This window comes from Dendropsophus ebraccatus, chromosome 2 (genome assembly GCF_027789765.1).
Source record: "Dendropsophus ebraccatus isolate aDenEbr1 chromosome 2, aDenEbr1.pat, whole genome shotgun sequence".
Classification (NCBI taxonomy): Eukaryota; Metazoa; Chordata; class Amphibia; order Anura; family Hylidae; genus Dendropsophus; species Dendropsophus ebraccatus.
Window position 1 is genome coordinate 48,908,519 of NC_091455.1, and position 19,664 is coordinate 48,928,182.

Consider the following 19,664-nt stretch of genomic DNA (forward strand, 5'->3'; position numbering starts at 1 on the left):
AAGACTTACGATTTTTAAATAAAAGTAAATTACAGATCTCTATAACTGTCTGAAACCAGTTGATTTGAAAGGGAAAAAAAATGCCAGAGCAGTAGTATTCCTGTCACTTTTGTTTAGGTGATAGGGAATGCAAAAGAAAGTAATTTTGCAAAGGCAAAATTTATTTATTTTCAAGTTTGGCTCCTTTCTTTCACTGTCATGCTGACAGCGGCTGTCTAAAATCCTGACCACCGCCATCAACTATGAGAGCAAGGGCCGGGCAGTGAATCGACTGCGGTTAAAGGACAAGTGCCATTAAAAACTTGTTTCTAGTAATTGAAGCACATTACAAAGTTATATAACTCTGTAATGTGCTTCAATCACCTATCTGCCTCCCTTCCCTGTCTTTTCTCCCCTCCACCCCCCACCAGGAAGTGTCCTAACTCACACAGACCTAATGACTGTCATCACCGTCACCAGGCAGCTCCTTCTTGTGAGGATGAGTCATCAGCAGGAGGGCTGGTCTAGGTCCTGTTGTAACAGGAGAAGGAGCTGAGAGAAGAGCTTGGTGACGGTGACGACAGTCATTAGGTCTGTGTGAGTTAGGACACTTCCTAGTGGGGGGTGGAGGGGGGAAAAGACAGGGAAGGGAGGCAGATAGGTGATTGAAGCATATTACAGAGTTATATAACTTTGTAATGTGCTTCAATTACTGGGAAAAAGTTTTTCATGGCACTTGTCCTTTAAGTCCTGGTAAGTATTATATTACAACTGTTATGTCTCCCTCTGACATCCCACATGTCTCCAGGGCCTAGATCATCTCCTTCACCCCCCATACACACACACTCCAAACCAGGAAGTGAGATTTGGATGCCATGGGGGCGAGCTGAAAAGGTGGAGATGGCACAACCCCTTTAAGAACAAGTCTCCAACATGGATAATCAATGACAATTTCTGACATATCTCTGCATTCACACATCCTATATATGACAGAATGTGAAGGGCAATAAGCATTTTTGTCTGGAAAATACACATTTTTGCTATTTAGACGGGAAAATAGAATTTACATTAGCTGACTTTGAAAAGTACAAAGTTGACAAAGATAATAAAGTCTATGATGTCTCATTAAGGTCCTAATTAAGCATACAATGGGATGTATTTAAGAGAAAAAGGAAGTTTTAGAATTAATGAACATTCTTGTGTTATGGGTAGCCTGACACAATGGACATTTACAAGTTTACTGTAGTAGAAAGTGTTTCTTTTTTTGTGCATCATTGTATTGGTTAGATTGTATTCTCCCAGGCATTATTTGGCTCACGTTTTGTTTCTGATTGAAAGTTACCACTTTTTGTTTTTCTTTCTGGTCTAATTTGCATTTTAAAGCGACTCTGTACCCACAATCTGTCCCCTCCAAACCACTTGTACCTTCGGATAGGTGATTTTAATCCAAGATCTGTCCTGGGGTCCGTTCGGCAGGTGATGCAGTTATTGTCTTAAAAAACTACTTTTAAACTTGCAGCCCTGTGTCAAACTGGCGTGGTCTAGAGTATCTGCCCTAACCTTGCACCACCCGTTCGTCTCTCCTCCCCACCCTCTTATCATTAGGAATGCCACTGGCAGGATTTTTCCTATTCCTCTGCAGTGAACTGCACAGGTGCCTTAACGGTCCAGACCATGTGCCGTGTTCTCACAGCTGATGAATATGAGAAAATCCGCCTGGAGCATTCCTAATGGTGAAGAGGGTGGTGAGAAGGGACAGAGAGGTTGTGCCAGCCTAATGCACAGACACTCTAGGCCAATCCAGTTTGACACAGGGCTGCAAGTTTAAAAGTTGTTTTTTAGAACAATAACTGCATTGCCTGTCGAACGGACCCCAGGACAGATCTTGGATTAAAAGCAGCTATTTAAGGGTACAAGCGGTTTGGAGTGGGCAGATTGTGGGTACAGAGTCACTTTAAACAAGATGGAATGGGACTGTCCTGTTAAAAGTGACACTCCAGCATTACCATCATTTGTTTCCTTGATAAGACGCTGGCTACTCCATTACTTCTCAATTTCAGTTCTCATGGCCCACCAACAGGTGATGTTTTGAGTATTTCACAGGTTATGTAATTATACTCAGTGCATCAGGTATTATCACAGGTGTTGTTTGCAGTGTCGGACTGGCCCACCAGGGAGGACCAGAGGATTCTCCAGTGGGCCCCCAGCTTAAAAACCTGCCCTACCATTCACTGACGGGTAGTTTCTTACTGCTTCTTCATTCGTGGGCCCCCAGGATCATTTCCTCTGGGTACCCCCAGATACCTCAGTCCAACACTTGTTGTTTGTTTGGGATATCTTTAAACCATGGCCTGTTGTTGGGCCATGAGGACTGGAATTGAGTTGCATAGTAAAAGTGACTGGGAACTGGAACTGGGGTCCTATTTAGAAAAGAGATAAGAGAAGCCCTAAGGCTGTGTTAGGACTGGTCGCTCAGAAAGACAAGATGGCGGACACAGACAGTGGACCCTAAGATGAACCCCGCCCACTGTCCCTGCCTACTTGCCTCAATCTGCCCTTGCTGACAGCGAGAAACTGGGCGGCAGCGCAGTACAAAAACACAATCCAATAAGCAAGGTCAAAGTCAGGCAATATAGTGAGGGGCAGGCAGCCAACAGGGATGGTCAGAATGCAAGGCAAAAGGGTCAGAGTAAATACAGAGAATAGCAGAAACACAAGCAGGCAGAGACAAGCTCAATATCAGGCACTAGAATGAGCCTCAGCCAAAAACTTATAGGGAGCAAGGAGACAGATCCAGCCCCCTATTGGACAAGGCTCCTGGTTCCAAACAAAATCACCTGTGGACAGAACTGGCAGCAGTGTAACTCCTTCATAGCCAGAGCACACAGCAAACGGGTGAAGCTGAACGTCTTGCTAGAAATAGGCCAGTGTTCAGACAGGGTTTGGGTTACTGCACAAGACATACAAAAACACTGAATATCAGCGCCATCTGAGCCGCACAGCATGAGCTGAGGCGCGCACAGACTTCATCTTAGGTACATTCAAGACAGGCTGCCTTGAAAACATGGATACTGCAATAGGCTGTATCCATGTTTTCTAGGACTCCCTAGGGCTGCATCCAAATTCTTCAGCCACTGGTAATCAAATGCTGCACGCTCAGGTTCACACAAACACGCGTGTGCTTGAGGTTCGCTCATCAGGTAGGTCCTAGGGCGGCACCTTAATCAGGAAGTAATGAAAGACTCCAGTGCTTTGTCCATAAGAAACAAAACACTGACTTTTTAGGGTACGTGCACACTGAGTAATTTTGACGGAAACTCAGTCGCGCGTCTCTGCCTGTGTCATAGACTCCATTCTATGCATGGGTGGATTCTTTCATCCGTCCAAAGAATGAACTTGATTTGAGCTGAGAATTCCGCAACAGAGTTACTGTCAAAATTACTCAGTGTGCGCATACCCTCACTTAGGACATAAGAACAGCATAGTTACACAGAGCAGCTAAGGTCAACACATTTTAAGCCCCTGTGATTCTTAGTCATAGCAGCTGTTTAGCTTTATGATAGTAATGCCAGTGAGAGAAAGAAAAGTTTTCCCTAGTTTGGATCCACGCTAGATTGTATGTGTTGTTTTGTTATTTTATTTACGTATTTATTTGCAACAGGATACAAAAGGATATGGAACTTGCTTTATAAAAGGGTGTGGGTAGTGAGACCCCCACTGATCGCTAGAATGAAGAGGCAGGCTGGTTCAGCAGCCCGCACTCTGCTCCTTTATCTCTGCTCTTTAGTCTACAGAATTATAATGGAAGTCTATGGAACTGCTGGCCGGAAGTGGCAGAACCGGTGCTGCTGAACATATCTTCCCCTTCGTTTTAGCAATCAGCAGGGTCTCAGCACCTGGACCACCACTGATACAAATGTCTGACATGATGCTGTGACATATCAGAAATGTGTTATTTTCCAAATGAAGATTTTAAAAAATTACTACTAGGCTATGTTCCCACTTTGGCAGTCTATCGGCAGAAGATGGCCGTCATGTTAAATAGACAGCCGCTAAGGAAAGCTTTTTTATAAACTGTGATGTGCCTACACAGGCAAAGAGCTTCCCCGTCTTTCCTGTGTTGGGTGATGTGTATAAATGTGGCTAACTTGGCTAGTAAACTGAGCCACCCAGCCCCTTTCTATGCAATTGGCAAGTCAGAAAAGGAGGGTAACTAAGCTAATAAAGGCGGGTCCACTCCTTTACCGTCACACAAGGAGGGAGAATCTCACTTGAAAAAAAGCTCCATATCTTTAGACTGAAATTAGACCATTTGTGCGGTTTAGAAAACAATTTAATATGTATTGGCCAGGTTATTTAACATCTCTATTGACTGATTTTTAGAAAGATCCTAAAAAAACTAAGAAAAATGACAAATGAGTGAGGACAATTTTATCAGCTTAAAAGCCACATAAAAGTCACATGTAATCCTAATTTGGGTCACTAGAGTACATTGCACACTGAGACAGACAAAACTGGAAACTTTTTGGCCTTGATACAAAGTCATCAAAATAAAAATATTGTAAATAAGTATTTCTAAGTAGACAGAATAGCATTGTGTTTGTTTTATAGAATTGTGTTCGATCTCTGTAAGTAGGACATCTTCGTGTGAGCTTGGCTGGGTGCCCATTACCAATACAGTAAACATATGCGCATGGAGTGGACTTTGTTTACCGGAGCACATTAGAATTCTAAAATACAATAATTAACTCTGGTTTTGAAGTTGTACTAATTTCTAAAATGAGTTTGCTTTGTAAACTGGATTAAAATAATTTCTAAGTGTTCTCGTTTCTTCCTATTAGCTATAATAAGGCTCAACCTTCTGATTGCCAATGACAGTGTGCCTGCCAATTAACATAAGGCTTGACCATCTGACGGATATGTTCAAGTCTTAGGGAAAAAAAATGAGAACTACTTTCATGTACACACACATTCATGTACGAAGAGCCTTTTATGTGTTTTCTATGATAATCGGGATTATCTACAAGGATAGATACCACATACAAAGTCACCAATATTATGAAAGGCACATAAAAGTTGATGGACCATATCACTTATTTTTCATTAGGTACCAAGAGCATAAATGACCAATTAGAAAATGAGTTTTATAGTGGTACATGTATGCAGATCTTAGCCTACCTCCAGGCACTACGGTCTACCTATAACTTTCCGAAATCTCACCACATCACTGTTGTAATTCCAACCTTTCCAGAACATTCCCAAGTCTCAAACCGTATTACACGTCCTGATGACTAATGTAAACGAGCACCGATCTGCTTCATCAGGGCTCGCTTTCTGAGCCTATTACACGGCTTGATAATCTTGCAGCAAGGGCTGCACGGACATAGTGATGCCCGTGCAGCCCTTGATCTAGTGTAAAATAATAAGCCTTATACATACCTATCCGCGCTTTCCGGTGTCCTTCTTGCTTCTGCCTGCTGCCCACAGCTGTCGCTGGAATTTCAGAGCCAGTCTCTAAAGTCACAGGCTGCTCAGCCAATCACCGTGGCCAGTGATTGGCTGAGCAGCCTGTCACTTCTGAGATCAGCTTAGAAGTTTCAGTGGTGCCTGTGGGCAGAAGCAAGAAGGACACAAGGGAGCGCAGAGAGTTATGTGTAACATTTATTAGCTGTCGCTAATTGCTATTACCTGTAGAAAGGCGTGCTCAGCAGCATGATTATAAGGCAGGATTAAACGACACAATCAGCCGATGATCGTTTTCATCGGCTGCTCATTGCCTTTTTTACACGGGGCTATAGTCTGCCGAATCAGCCTGATTTGGCAGATCATTGCTCTGTGTATTAGAGCCTTAAATGGACCAACTATTGGCTGATCCCATTGTCCCAAGATAATTAGTGGCTCCACTTAGTGGCTGTATATGTGATTGATAAACACTGTTGACTCCCCTATCACAAGCACAATCATCTGCTCCCGGTGTCTTTCCTATCTGAGCATTTTCCTATTAGTTCCTATAAAGATGTTAGTTCCCTGGCAGCCGCGAAAAATAAGATGTTATCATGAAGGGTTTTAACCGGAGTAACTCGCAGCCTCAGCTGATAAGACAGACAGCTCTGACCTTAGCCTTGTAAGCCAGATGACATAATACAGTACATAGTCCTGACAATGCAGCAGTTTAACAGTATTGACCTTAGACTAAAAAAAAAAAAAAAAAGAACTAAATACTTTTTATCGTCACTAAATGGTACATAACGCCATGTGGTCTTCTAAACCTGTCACCACTGGACACATTTTTGTGAGGATATATTTTCATATTCACTATAAAATAATAATGTTAATCACTTTTGTTTATATAGTGCCAACATATTCTGTGGAATAGAATATAGTTAGGGGGGATCAAGGACAATAGTGAAGGGTTATGCCTAAAGGAGAACTCCGGCCAAAATCTATTTTTTAATATGTTATTGCGTAAGCTAAGTTAGACAAATTCCTAATGTACACAAATTATGGGAAATGTACATATAGTGCTATTTCCCTCAATTTAGTAGTTCAGGCAGGCTTCAATTTCTCTAAACCAGTGATTTTCAACCTTTTTTGAGCCGCGGCACACTTTTTATACTCAAAAAATCCCGGGGCACACCACCAACCAAAATGACACTAAAACAGTACATATTATACATATAGTTAATAATATAGATTCTAAATGTATTTATACTCACTCTCACTCACTATACTATACTCTTCTCTCCTGTGCTTCTCTCCACCATACTTCTCCCCCCTGCTTCTCTCCTGTGCTTCTCTCCACCATACTTCTCCCCCCTGCTTCTCTCCTGTGCTTCTCTCCTGTGCTTCTCTCCTGTACTTCTCTCCACCATACTTCTCCCCCCTGCTTCTCTCCTGTGCTTCTCTGCACCATACTTCTCCCCTCTGCTTCTCTCCTGTGCTTCTCTCCCCCATGCTTCTCTCCTGTGCTTCTCTCCACCATACTTCTCCCCCCTGCTTCTCTCCTGTGCTTCTCTCCCCCATGCTTCTCTCCTGTGCTTCTCTCCACCATAATTCTCCCCCCTGCTTCTCTCCTGTGCTTCTCTCCACCATACTTCTCCCCCCCTGCTTCTCTCCTGTGCTTCTCTACCCCATGCTTATCTCCTGTGCTTTTCTCCACGATACTTCTCCCCGCTGCTTCTCTTCTTTGCTTCTCTCCCCCATGCTTCTCTCCACCATAATTCTCCCCCATGCTTCTCTCCTGTGCTTCTCTCCCCCATGCTTCTCTCCTGTGCTTCTCTACCCCATGCTTCTCTCCTGTGCTTCTCTTCACCATACTTCTCCCCTCTGCTTCTCTCCTGTGCTTCTCTCCCCCATGTGGGTGGGCCGTAGCGCACACGTTGATTGGATGCGTGCATCACGGCCCGCCGCAGCGCACCACGCAACCGCCCACATTATAATCCGCCACTGATCGCTGCGCATTGCCAGGGAACAAAACACAGGGGCACCATAGTTTGGGGAACTTTCCCCGCGGCACACCCGACCATGTGCCGAGGCACACTAGTTGAAAATCACTGCTCTAAACAAAGTGATGTCCAGACATGGTCTATACCTGAAGTGTTCAGCAGGGGGTGCAATATACGTAGACAAAAAAAAATAACAGGGCCCTTCTTGTCCTTTTGGCAGCTCGCCCCCCAACCCCCTCCCTGAGATGAGCTCTTAGTGCAACCACTCCCCAAAGCCCCTAAACCCCACCCTCACCCTATCCCCAGGCTGCCTGATAGCACCAGAAGTACCAGCCCCATCCTGTGCATCGGGGCAAACGCTCCTATATCGCGGTCCCTGCTGCCTCTTTCCCGCTGAACCTGATCAATTAGTGTAACGAGAGACAGGCAGCAGGGAAAGCGATAGAGTAGCATTCAGCCCACTACACAAGATGGGGATGGTACTTTATGGTGGTGGTGGGGGGGCTGGTAGCTGAATTTTGTGCCAAAAGCACAGGGACTGCCCTGTTATTTTTTCATGTAATGTCTACATATACTGCTGAACACATCAGGTATAGGCTGGGTCGTGACGTCACCTTTTTTGAAACCTGCCTGAACTACTAAGTTGAGGGAAATAGCACTTTATGTACATTTCCCATAATTAGTGTACATTAAGAATTTGTCTAACTTTGCTTATGAAATAACATTTTAAAAATTATTTTAGCCGGAGTTCTCCTTTAAGTCACATAAATCTGTATATTGAATTACATTTTGGTGCTACTTTTGGCTTGATTTACACGTCATTCACACTATTGCATTTTCTATATATTTTTAATAAAACTATGTGAACTGATCCATTAGTGCGTTGCATTGATTTCAAGGGTGGATTGACTCTATGTCAGGTCTCACAGTTCGCATCCACTTCATCACAAATGTCTTTTTGTTAATGCAGCATTGTTCAGGGAACAAATACTTTTTGTTCCCTTACCATAAATTTAAATTCAGTGGAATAAGACAGGTTTGTACGGTTTTGTTACAAGCAATAACTTTTTATGCACATTTGAGCCTTAGCTCAGGCTTGTGCTGGATTAGAAAAACATTGCAGCTTTCTTTCAAAAACTGAATCACATCTGTCCTCAGGTTGTATATTATTGCGCCTCAATCCTACTAAAATAGGCACATTTCCATTGTGTGTCTACAGGCTGAACGCTGACTGATGCTTTTCCATAGACTTTATCAGAACAAATTATTAGATTAACACAAGGGTCAATTTTTATGTCCGTATTTTTGTTTTTTTGCTGCTTGTAAATCCAGCATGGAAGTTGACTTTTTGTAGTAAACCCATCAAATTAAAAGGTTTGGGATGGTTTTTCCTGTTTCTCTGGATGATGGGCATCTATGAATATGTTTTCCATACATATCCTCTGATCGTTCAGCATTTGGATGCACAGCCTGCCTGAGGGCTACATCCAACTTCTTTAGCCACCAGTAATCAAATGCAGAACACGCTCATGGTTCCCTCAGCTCTACTGTATGCATGAATCAGTAGGGGATTTCAAAAACTAATAATAATAATAATTTTTTGCAGCGCTGGTTATTTTTTTTTTTCTGTAGATGGACTGGAGCAAAATTAAAGAAAGAGTCCGTAACCCAATCTTCAATGGATAAAAAAAAGATACTCACTTTACAAGTTTATTGCAATAATTAAGCAAGTTGATGCAACCTTTGGCTATTAGTCTGCCTTTGCAACCCAGGAGTATAGTGAGTATCTTTAAATATCTGGAAGCTAATAGCTGCATATAGACTCCTCCAGCATTCAACATATGCAGTGACAATTTCAGCTCATTTACAGTACACAGGGGCACCGGGAGATGGATTTGTTGCTAATACATCTACTCTCCTATGAATGGCAGAGAACAGATGCACTCAGATTAACAAGACAGAAAAGACATATCCGCCATTTGTTAATAAGTGATATACTGTAATGCCAAAATCTGCATATTTAATGTAAATGATATGGAAGGAATTAATTGCCTAGTTAAAGCTGCAGTAAAACATGATTAAAGAAAAGTAGGTTGTAATTATGGAAGGAATAATTATTGTAATGAGGTCTAATTGTTTGGTAAATGAAGATAAGTGAATGTAATCTTGTAGAACGTTTCTCAGGGGCTCCCTGTGGACATTTTCTCATGTTTTGGGAATGCTAAACGAGGAACACAAAGTTAAATGACTTTGGTATCGTTCCCATAGGTGGACAGTGGCAGTGACTGGGAATGTCTATGTTGTTTTACTATATTATTTGTCAAAGAAAATGTCTCATCAGAAAGTTGCATATTATTTAAATTATTTTTTCATAAAAAATAAATAAATATATATGTGTGTGTGTTTAAAGATTTTAAAGCATACCTGTCATTAGAAAAAAAAAGTATTGATCAGTTGGGGTTTGAGTGTTCACATCGTGACTGATCAGGAGAATAAAGGCCCTATTACACAAAGTGATTATCGGCCGTATTCGGCCAATATCGACCATTATGGCCGATAATCGCTTTGTGTAATTGAAGACAACGATGCACGATGTCAGCTGATCGTTGTCTTTCAACAGGCTGAAAGGCTAAGGATCAGCCTGTTCACCATCTGCTGCCATCACTCTGTGTAATAGGAGGCGCTCACTTGCTCTCCGCATCGCCCGTGTAATAGGGGCTTAAGTCAGGAGAAGTCCGCACTGCCAGGCATTCCCCAGTGGGTGTCCATCCAATAGACTTAAATCATGCGGCCATCCAGGTCATGTAACACAGAGCCAGGAAAGAATTTGCTGAGTGTGGACTTCTCCCAATTCTTTTTCCTGAACGGTCCGACCCTGACTGATCATAACTTTTCTGAGACATGTAAAAAGTTTTGTGTAATGACTGGTACTTTTTAAAATATGATGGCATTTCCTGTTTGTTACATTTTACTTGTCAACCTTGTTGTGTAGACTGGGACAGAATGAGCAGAGCCACATTATAGAGACAGGTTCACTGTATAACACAAAGAATTGTTTTGCCTTTTATAGATTCTTTATTAGTTTTTTTCATATAAACTTAAACATTAGTACAGTCAAAATATACCAATCCATATAAAACCCTTGAACCGCCAACCATTCCATCCCCCTTTTGAAGTCTCTTAAATTTTTTAACACAGTTTTCAATATTAGGCGTTGTACAGGCCAACCACTTCCTACCGATCAGCAATCTGGCAATAAATCGGAGACTAAGAATCCTTCCTTTATTTTTACTTGAAGTTTTAATGTAGTTATATGTAGTATCTCCCCAAATCCCCGGCTCAGGGGACATAGTTAACATTATTCCAACTTTTTACAAGACCCTACCAAATACCTGCTGCCAAAATGTACTTTGTTGCCCACGCTGCCACATTATGTCCTCACTCCTCTTTTTATCCTAAATAAAAAAGGCTGGAATATATAAAAGTATTATTAATTTTACCCTTTAAGGTCAAAGCTAATTTTCGTTTTTGTGCTTTTGCTTTTTCCACTTTATGTTTAAAAGTCCATAGCGCTTGCATTTTTTCACCTAGAGACTTATATGAGCGCTTATTTTTTGCGAAACCAATTGTACTTTGCAATGACAGACATTATTTTTCCATAAAATATGCTGCGAAACCGGAAAAAGAATCATTTGCGCTGTCAAATTGAAAAATAAAGGAATTTGTTTTGATTTCGCGGAGTTTTGCATTTACGCCGTTCGCCCTATGGTAAAACTGTCTTGTTATGCATGTTCCTCAAGTCGTTATAATTACAACGATATATAACATGTATAACTTTTATTTTATTTGATGGCTTTTAAAAAATTCAAACCATTGTTAACAAATATATGTTACTTAAAATCGCTCCATTCCCAGGCTTATAGCGCTTTTATCCTTTGGTCTATGGGGCTGTGTTTTTTGATCACTTTTTATTACATTTTTTCTGGATTTGATGCAACCAAAAATGCGCAATTTTGCAATTTGGAATTTTTTTGCGCTTACGCTGTTACCGTGCGAGATCAGGAATGTGATCATTTAATAGCTAGGGCGATTACACGCGCGCCCATACCAAACATGTTTATTTATTTGTTTATTTATTAATTTATATTTATAAAATGGGAAAAGGGGGGTGATTTGGACTTTTATTGGGGAGGGGATTTTTTATTAATAAAAACACTTTTTTTACTTTTTTTTTTTTTTTTTTTTACATCAACTAGAAGTCCCCCTGGGGGACTTGTATATACACAGCACTGATATCTCATAGAGAGCAATGCTGTGTATATACACAGCAAAGATCCATTTGATCGGTGATAGATTGCTTTGGCCTGCTGCAGGCCATAGCAATCTATTGCCAAGCCGGGATCAGTGTCATTGCGACACTGAGGCCCGGCACGGGCAGAAGAATGTATCTCCCCCCCGCGATCACATCGCAGGGGGGAGATCCGACCCACTAAGGGGTTTTAAGTATATTAAACTGTGTTATCCGGTGGTTACCTGATGTCAAGATTTTCTTCATATTACCACAGATAGACACAGATTGCATTTACCGATTGCCATAAATAACTGTAGGCCGCTGATGGGTATAAGGAAAGCCGCAGGGAATTGGAATTTTCCCATGCCGCCCTGCTTTATTCCGTATCATTCCCCAAGCTAATAATGTTGTGGGCTGATTTTGTATTTCCGTGTTCGTACTAATTCATCTTACTAGTTCATCTAATTTGTATCCTTGGTAATTCTGCAGCACGTGTAGGCATTTGTGAGAAACCATTGGGATTTTATGGTTATAAATCATGGACTACATATACTTTATATCACCATTTGTTTTTCACTAAAACTCTTTAGCAAATTCTGCTGTTTTACTCCATTAAAACATGGCCACTTTCCTCCAAAGAAAGCAGGAGCCTTGTCTCCAGTTTGGGACAGGTTTTGCAACTCTAGAATAGAGCTTAAAAGAGGTTGTCCAGGAAAAATTCACTTTTGTGGATAGGGGAAAAGTAGGAGGTCGCGGGGAGTCTGACCTCTGTACCCCCGCCGATCTCTGTATCAGGCCCCGCCAGTCTGCACATGACCTGTGGCTCTATTTATTCCTATGGAGTGATGGAAAGAGCACTGTACTCAGACCCCCTTTGACCTCCTACTTTCTCCCTATCTTATGGATAGGGGAAAAGTGAATATTTCCTGGGCAACCTCTTTAATTGCAAACCACACCTTAACAGGAGACAAGAGTCGTTGTTTTTTTTCTGTAAGAAAGCGGCAATGTTTTTCTACAACAGGATAACCTTTTTAACCTTATTACAAATTTCTGAGCTTCAGTTTTCTGCTTGTCTGGTTCCTAGAGCCTTCTTTTTGTTTCTGCTAGGGTAAGATAGCCCAGGGTTTTCTATAGGGACATTTCCAGGGACAGTGATGTTTATTTGTCTTGTGTTCTGTTTAGGGTCAGTCCATTTCTTTCTTTTTTGTTTCTACTTGATATTATTCTGCTTCATTCCTTAATACCATCCCAATCAATCATCCATTCAATCATCTCTGGTTTCTTTTGTCTATTTGTGAGTTGCTATTTTTGCTGTTCTTATCTTTTTTTTTTTTTTTTTTAAACAGTTTTTATTGATTTTGTCATATGTAAAAAATCACAAACAGGACACTGCAACATTTCATGTCCGTAAAGGAAAAATTCAAGCAAACATCCTACAAACTCCTCCCATAGGCATTGCTCCCTAGGAAATAGAAATATGCAAAAAAGAGCCAGTGAAGCCTCAATTAAGAGTCTCAAAACACAGGACTAGCCAGATATCCCTCCGGGAAGGGCTCAACCAAGGGGTGGCTCCTGTAGGGAAACCATATCTACTGGCCCTATAAGTCAATAAAATGACAAGGGAAAAACCAAGGCCAGGTATCCATCCACAGACAGCTGTTTCAGGGTGTTGCCCCTCATCAGTGTGGAGCAGGATTCTGGCTAGGTGGGAGGAATACCTAGTAGAGCCATAAGAGAAACAGATCACTGAGGGAGACCAGACAAAGATAACACCGTTGGCTGCCAGACAAAACGCCCAATGCAGTGAAATCCTAGGTGCATTCTTTCTTAATTATCCACGTTCACATGTATAAGATGTGGATTGTTGTCAGTTCTGACATGGATTTCCAACCCAAATCCAACCCATGTGAACAACATAGATGTATGGGGGGGCTAATAGTCAAAGGTATGAAAGGTAGGCACTGGGCATGACCACCTAATGTTTTATAGCCAGTTAAGTGCCTATACTAAGAGGGAGACCCCATTTTAACTTTGCAGTACCCCCCCCCCCTTCCTTAGAGGATACTCCTAGTTATTAGTTCACCTTACAGATGCTCTAATTACATAGAGTCTTCCATAGCCATCCATTCTTTCTCCCAGCTTATCTTATAGTCCTGTAACATGTTCATTATTTCAATTCAGTCAAGAAAGAAATGGAAACTTTCTCTGACATAACAATTAATTGTGAGTTAAATAATGCAGATGACTGCGATCCCGCTGAGGGGAAATACATTTCATCTTTATAAATAGTGAATATAAAGAGGATTCTGCAGGGCGACAATGAACCGGCGCTTTCAGTAAGCACACAGGGTCAGTTTGCGAACGCTGCCTCTGCTTCTCTAGTACGATACTTATGCTAAATTGATTATGCTTGGCACAGAGGAAGCACAGCAATTTAGGATGATCTAAGGTTTCAAGAGGAGCTTTATATAGATTGCTTGGGGCTGAAAGGGACCTGTGGACACATTTTTTGGTCTTGGCATTAGTACCCACGGGGCCCTGCAGTATTTTACCAAGTGACTGCATCCTGCTCTGCACTTATTATCCCACATTTTCATTGATGCATCAGATTATTTAGGGATCTGGGGGTTTCTATTGAAAGTGAATTGAATAGATATTCTGCATGAATGGAAATTGCTTTGTGCTATAGGAGTCCGTCTTGTAGCCTTTATTTAAGCAATGAGCCTTTGAATTATTATCAGCTGCTTTGTGTCATTTCTTCTTGTGACAGATCCGTAGGTATACTATACGTCTCCATGTAATTCAGTTGCTTGCACAATAGACTTGCTGTGGATTGAGCTGAATTGTAGAACAGTGTTTGTCTATGGACTTTTCAGAATGTTTACCCTTGTTGCTTACTGAGGATTTGTGTGATTAGCAAATATGGGATTGATTTGTAGAACAATATTGTTAAATTAGGATTAAGTGTTTGGCGATTTTCAGGTTTTTTTTTTTTTATCTGCCTGATGAGAATAGGCTCGGCTAAATGACGGGTGAGGTTGCATATCAAACGAGCAACCATGCAATACCAATAAAAAAGGTCACCCTATAAATAATATTGCAAACAAGGAAAATGTAGCCTGAAGTGGTTAAAATAAATAAATATACCTAAAACCTATAAATAAAATACACTTAAAACCTATCCACCACTAGGACCTTCCATTACATAAAAATGGGGGTCACAGGTTTTTCTATTGGCTACACAGACCTTAAATAGAGTAATTTGACTGTCTCATCATCCAGTCCTGGAGTGAAGTGAATAATAATAATAAAAATAATTATTTGTATAGCGCCAACAGATTCCGCAGTGCTGAAGAGAATAAGGGACTTATGACCCCCGTTCTAGTTATCCACTGTGGGGTACTTTAAAAAAAAAAAGTATCACCTTTTCTATGGTCATAAACGAATTTTGTGGGATAACACCTTTAATGAAGGGGGGTTCATAGTCACACTATGTGAGAGATCATGTTACATACTGCCCATACAAGATTATGGAGAAAGGAAGAGGTGTGGCTGGAGACAGAAATCTTACCCCAATACTTCATTCAAAGCTTAGGGTCCTATTACACGGGTCAAGGATAGCTCGATCAATAATATGAAAGAGCGTTGAACTGCTAGATTAACTACTGGTCCTATTACATGGCTCAATTACTATTTAGCAAGGGCTGAATGAACATTGTTAGCCCTAAACTGTTTATACATTACCTCTCCATGCTCCTGGTCTTCTCCTGGCCTCTGCTTGCTTCCTGGCACTTAGCCAATCACAGGCCGCTTAGTCAATCACTGGCGGTCCCAGACAGTGATTGGCTAAGCGGCCTGTCAGCTCAGAGAAGTTGCAGCGTGCGGTGTCGGGAAGCAAGCAGAGGGCAGGGGAAGACCAGGAGTGTGGAGAGGTAATTTATGAAGAGTTTACGAAAACGTTAGCCGTCAGCCGCACATCGCTATTACACATAGCAATGCACGCCCGACGCCCAATGATTTTAGCGATAGACCTAAAGAAACAATCAGACAATGATTGTTTCATCGGCCAATCGCTGTCTCTATTACACGGAGCGATAATTGGCCAGATTGGTCTGTGGCGACTGAATAACACTGAATTACACTGCTCAGTGCTCCTGTATAAAGTCCTCTGCGTTGCTGCTGCTTCTGAGGGCATGTTATAGAGAGATTGGGCAGTACGATATACTCTTATGTGTGAATGGAGTAGTGTATGGGAGACTTTATAGCCGGCACCCATCCCTCCAGCTGCCGGGAGTCAAATGCTGAGCATTTCGGTTTGGAGAATCTTGCTGAACCCGAACAGTTCGGCAAGTCCTGTCAACACTATTCATAGCACATTAGTTTAGAGACAACTACAAATTTCAGGACGAAAAACAGATTAAAATGATCATATAGTTATATAATAATCAAAATGACTGCTACTCATCATTTACACCCATAACAGATTATCCTGAAATGTATTCAGGCAAAGTTAAAGGTGGATATTGTACTGTTGTAAATAGGCATTTGAGGTGAGCGAATCGCCCATCTACACAAAGCCCTTTGCATCGTTTAGACGGGTGATTCGCTCATCTCTAATAAGGATGTTTAACACAATTATAGGTTACTAGCAACTCTGTAACAACATGCACCATTTTTATATAAAGAAGATACAACCAATGCCCTTAAGGGGAATTTCTGGGGAGGGGCAGACTGGGACCCTAACAATAGTGCAACAGTAGTACCTGGTCTTAAAGGGATTATCCAGCGCTACAAAAACATGGCTACAAAAACAAAACAGCACTACAAAAACATGAAAGTGCCCATGTTTTTGTAGCGCTGGATAATCCCTTTAAGACCTTTGGCCTTGGCCATTTTCTTCCAGAGACAGCACCACTCTTGTCTCCAGTTTAGGGGTGATTTGCTATTAAGCTCCATTCACTTCAATGGAACTAAGTTTCAAAATCCCATCGAAATTGGAGACAAGAGTCGTGCTGTTTGGATAATCCCTTTAACTGAAAATTCTTGCTTAGCCAATCACCAGTTGCAACAGTGACCCATCTCAGCAAGTGATTGTCATTTCCTTGATTCGCGACAGGACCAGGAAGTGGAAAAGTGGGGATTAGTGAGGACCCAGGCATTGTCTAAATGGCAGCAGTGGTACACAGACAAGCATCTCAGAGACTACCTCTTTGAGAAATTCATCGCTGATCACAAAAAGATTCTTAAACCCCTTCTAAGATAGATAGATAGATAGATAGATAGATAGATATAATTGTGTGTAGATTGTGTGTATTGTCTCTCTTTTTAAAGTACTACACCCTAAAATCTTTGGGTGGTCTCAAACTGTCATCCCAGGTTCCACTGTGCTGACAGTAGAAGTTTAGGTAACGTTACAAGGCGTTCATAGAATGGCTGTTTATAATAAGGACTGTGGCAGGCCATGTCCTAAATCATATAGAACAGATTACACATTATAAACCATACAGCTATCTGGTGAAGCAGGCTTGTCACATGAATCTTTCCTAGTAGCCCTGGTTCACTGCATGTGCTCACATAACAGAAAATGTGGTTCTACAATTCAGAATAACCCCCCTGGGTGATAACATGGTTTATAACTCTTCTGCTTTATGACACTGAACATCACAATGGAAGCAGTTTTATTATCAAGTTGTCATTGACCCATATACATTTGTCAGGTGTTCTCCGAGGCTGAATGTGACTGGATATTTGTTACTGAAATCTGCTTTTCTAAAGCAATAAAGAAGTTGTCACAAATAGAAATTAAAGGGGTTATCTGCCTGTGTACAGACCTTTTGTAGTAGTAGTACTCAGCAGCTACTGACAGCTGAACCGTCATGTTAGTTCTTGTTTTTATTGTATCTTGTCAAAAATAAGGCCAGGCTGGCATTAATGTTTTCTAGTCTAAACAGAAACAAGACATGATAAAAATGAAATTTTACTATGCAAGGATATGTCTGACCTATTTTATTGCTTCACTCTAAGATAAAAAATAAAGCAACCTTGCAAATATTATAGGTTAGATATTCTACTGTTTGTGTATACAGCAAAACTATGTGTCTCCATGGATACAGACTACAATTAAACTGTGTGTAGTCAGATCTTTCTAATATACTGTGTTCCATCTATCCCCAATTCTGTAAGTTATAAAGAAGTTCATAACCATGGAGACACATTGTTGTACACAAGCTGCTAGCAGGCCGGGTCGGGCTTTAGGCCGGCCCGGTGCTCGGTAATAGACTGGCACAGTGCACAGGAACCAGGAAGCAGTTCAACAAAGGACCGTGGCACTCCCATCTTCGTGTCGACGATGGTCTATTTATGGTGAAAACAGAAACGCGATGTACCGCTAGTATTTCGCTTTAAGGGTGCCTTCACACATACCGTATCGCTGCGTATTTATCGCACAAAACTCGCATGAAACTCGCACCAAAGTAGCTGCATTTTTGTAGTGTTAAACTCTCCTGTGAAAATTATGTGAAAGTCAAAACTCGCATGTAAAAATCGCACCAAACACGCACCAAAATTGCACCAAACACGCAGCGAGAATACCCATACATTGACTTTATAGCAATCAGTATCACTGTGGATTTTTGTGCGAGAAACTCGCAGCGATATATACGCAGCGATACGGTATGTGTTAAGGCACCCTAAGTAAGTTTTCTAGCAGAAAACAGTTGATAGCCTATGCACAGGATAGGATATCAGCAGTTGATTGGCAGGGTGCCGTCACCTGTCTCCGCGCCAATCAGCAGTTCAGTGCCCGCATTACAGTGAGAATGAAGCCAGAAGCAGTTAGCTGTGGTACTGCAGCCTTTGCTCCTATTAAAGTGAATAGGAGCCAAGGCTGCAGTACACCGCTACACAGGATAAAGAGCCAGTTGCCTCCAGCTCCGTTCTCACTGTAGTGCAGACACTGAACAGCTGATCAGCAGGGGAGCTGGGTGTTGGCACCCAGCAGATCAACTATTGATTTTTTTTTTTCTGGAAAACTTAATTACTATATAGTCACCATATAATTTCTTATACACCAAAATATTTGTAGACATCCTAGCGGACTCCGCTTGAAATTTCTGTACAAATTCCATACTGTGCAAACTAATATGTTTTCAGAAACTAAACTTTGCTGCATGTACAGTACCTGGAGTCATATGGGTGTTACATGGTAGCTCTGGGTCTATCCTCAATCCCTAACTGCAAGCACACCTCCTGCCTGCAGGCAGAAGGCGTACTTGCAGTAATGGAAAAAGGGAGAAGAGAGGAATGCAGAGAGGTGGCTTTGTGAGTTGTTGCATAATGCCTCAATGACTCCAGGTACTGAATTTACATACAGCACAGGCAGCAAAGTTTAGTCTCTGAAAACATATTACACATCACACTGACAGCAGCTGCACTTTGAAAAATTTGCTGACAGTTTTCCATCCAACAGATGGACCCTTTAGAATTACATTAAGAACTGTATGTTTTCATTGGTATTCATTTATTCTTTTAATTTCTACAATTTTTCCCAAACACTGCAGTAAATTTCCATTTTTACAAAAAAAGCTATTTTCCTCTAAAGACATTCCTCTCTGGTAAAACCTAAATCATATAAAGAATAGTGGATTTTTTACATAAGCCCTGCCCATTTTCTTTGGCATAGGTGGCCAGAATCTGGTGACTTGCACTTTAAAGGTGGCCATATTTTTATTTAAAGCGACTCTGTACCCACAATCTGACCCCCCCAAACCACTTGTACCATCGGATAGATGCTTTTAATCCAAAATCTGTTCAGGGGTCCGTTCAGCAGGTGATGCAGTTATTGTACTAAAAAACATCTTTTAAACTTGCAGCCCTGTGTCAAATTGGTGTGGCCTAAAAAAACTTGTGCCCTAGGATTGTGGTGCCCCTCCATCCCTCCTCTCCGCCCT

The 19,664-nt window shown here is 41.4% G+C and overlaps 1 protein-coding gene across 2 annotated transcripts in view; it reads left to right on the plus strand.

Annotated features, from left to right (window-relative positions):
- The window catches only part of PREX2 (phosphatidylinositol-3,4,5-trisphosphate dependent Rac exchange factor 2), a 224,749-nt gene that overhangs the window by 182,690 nt on the left and 22,395 nt on the right, over nt 1-19,664 (plus strand). The gene's annotated exons all lie outside the window — the stretch shown is intronic.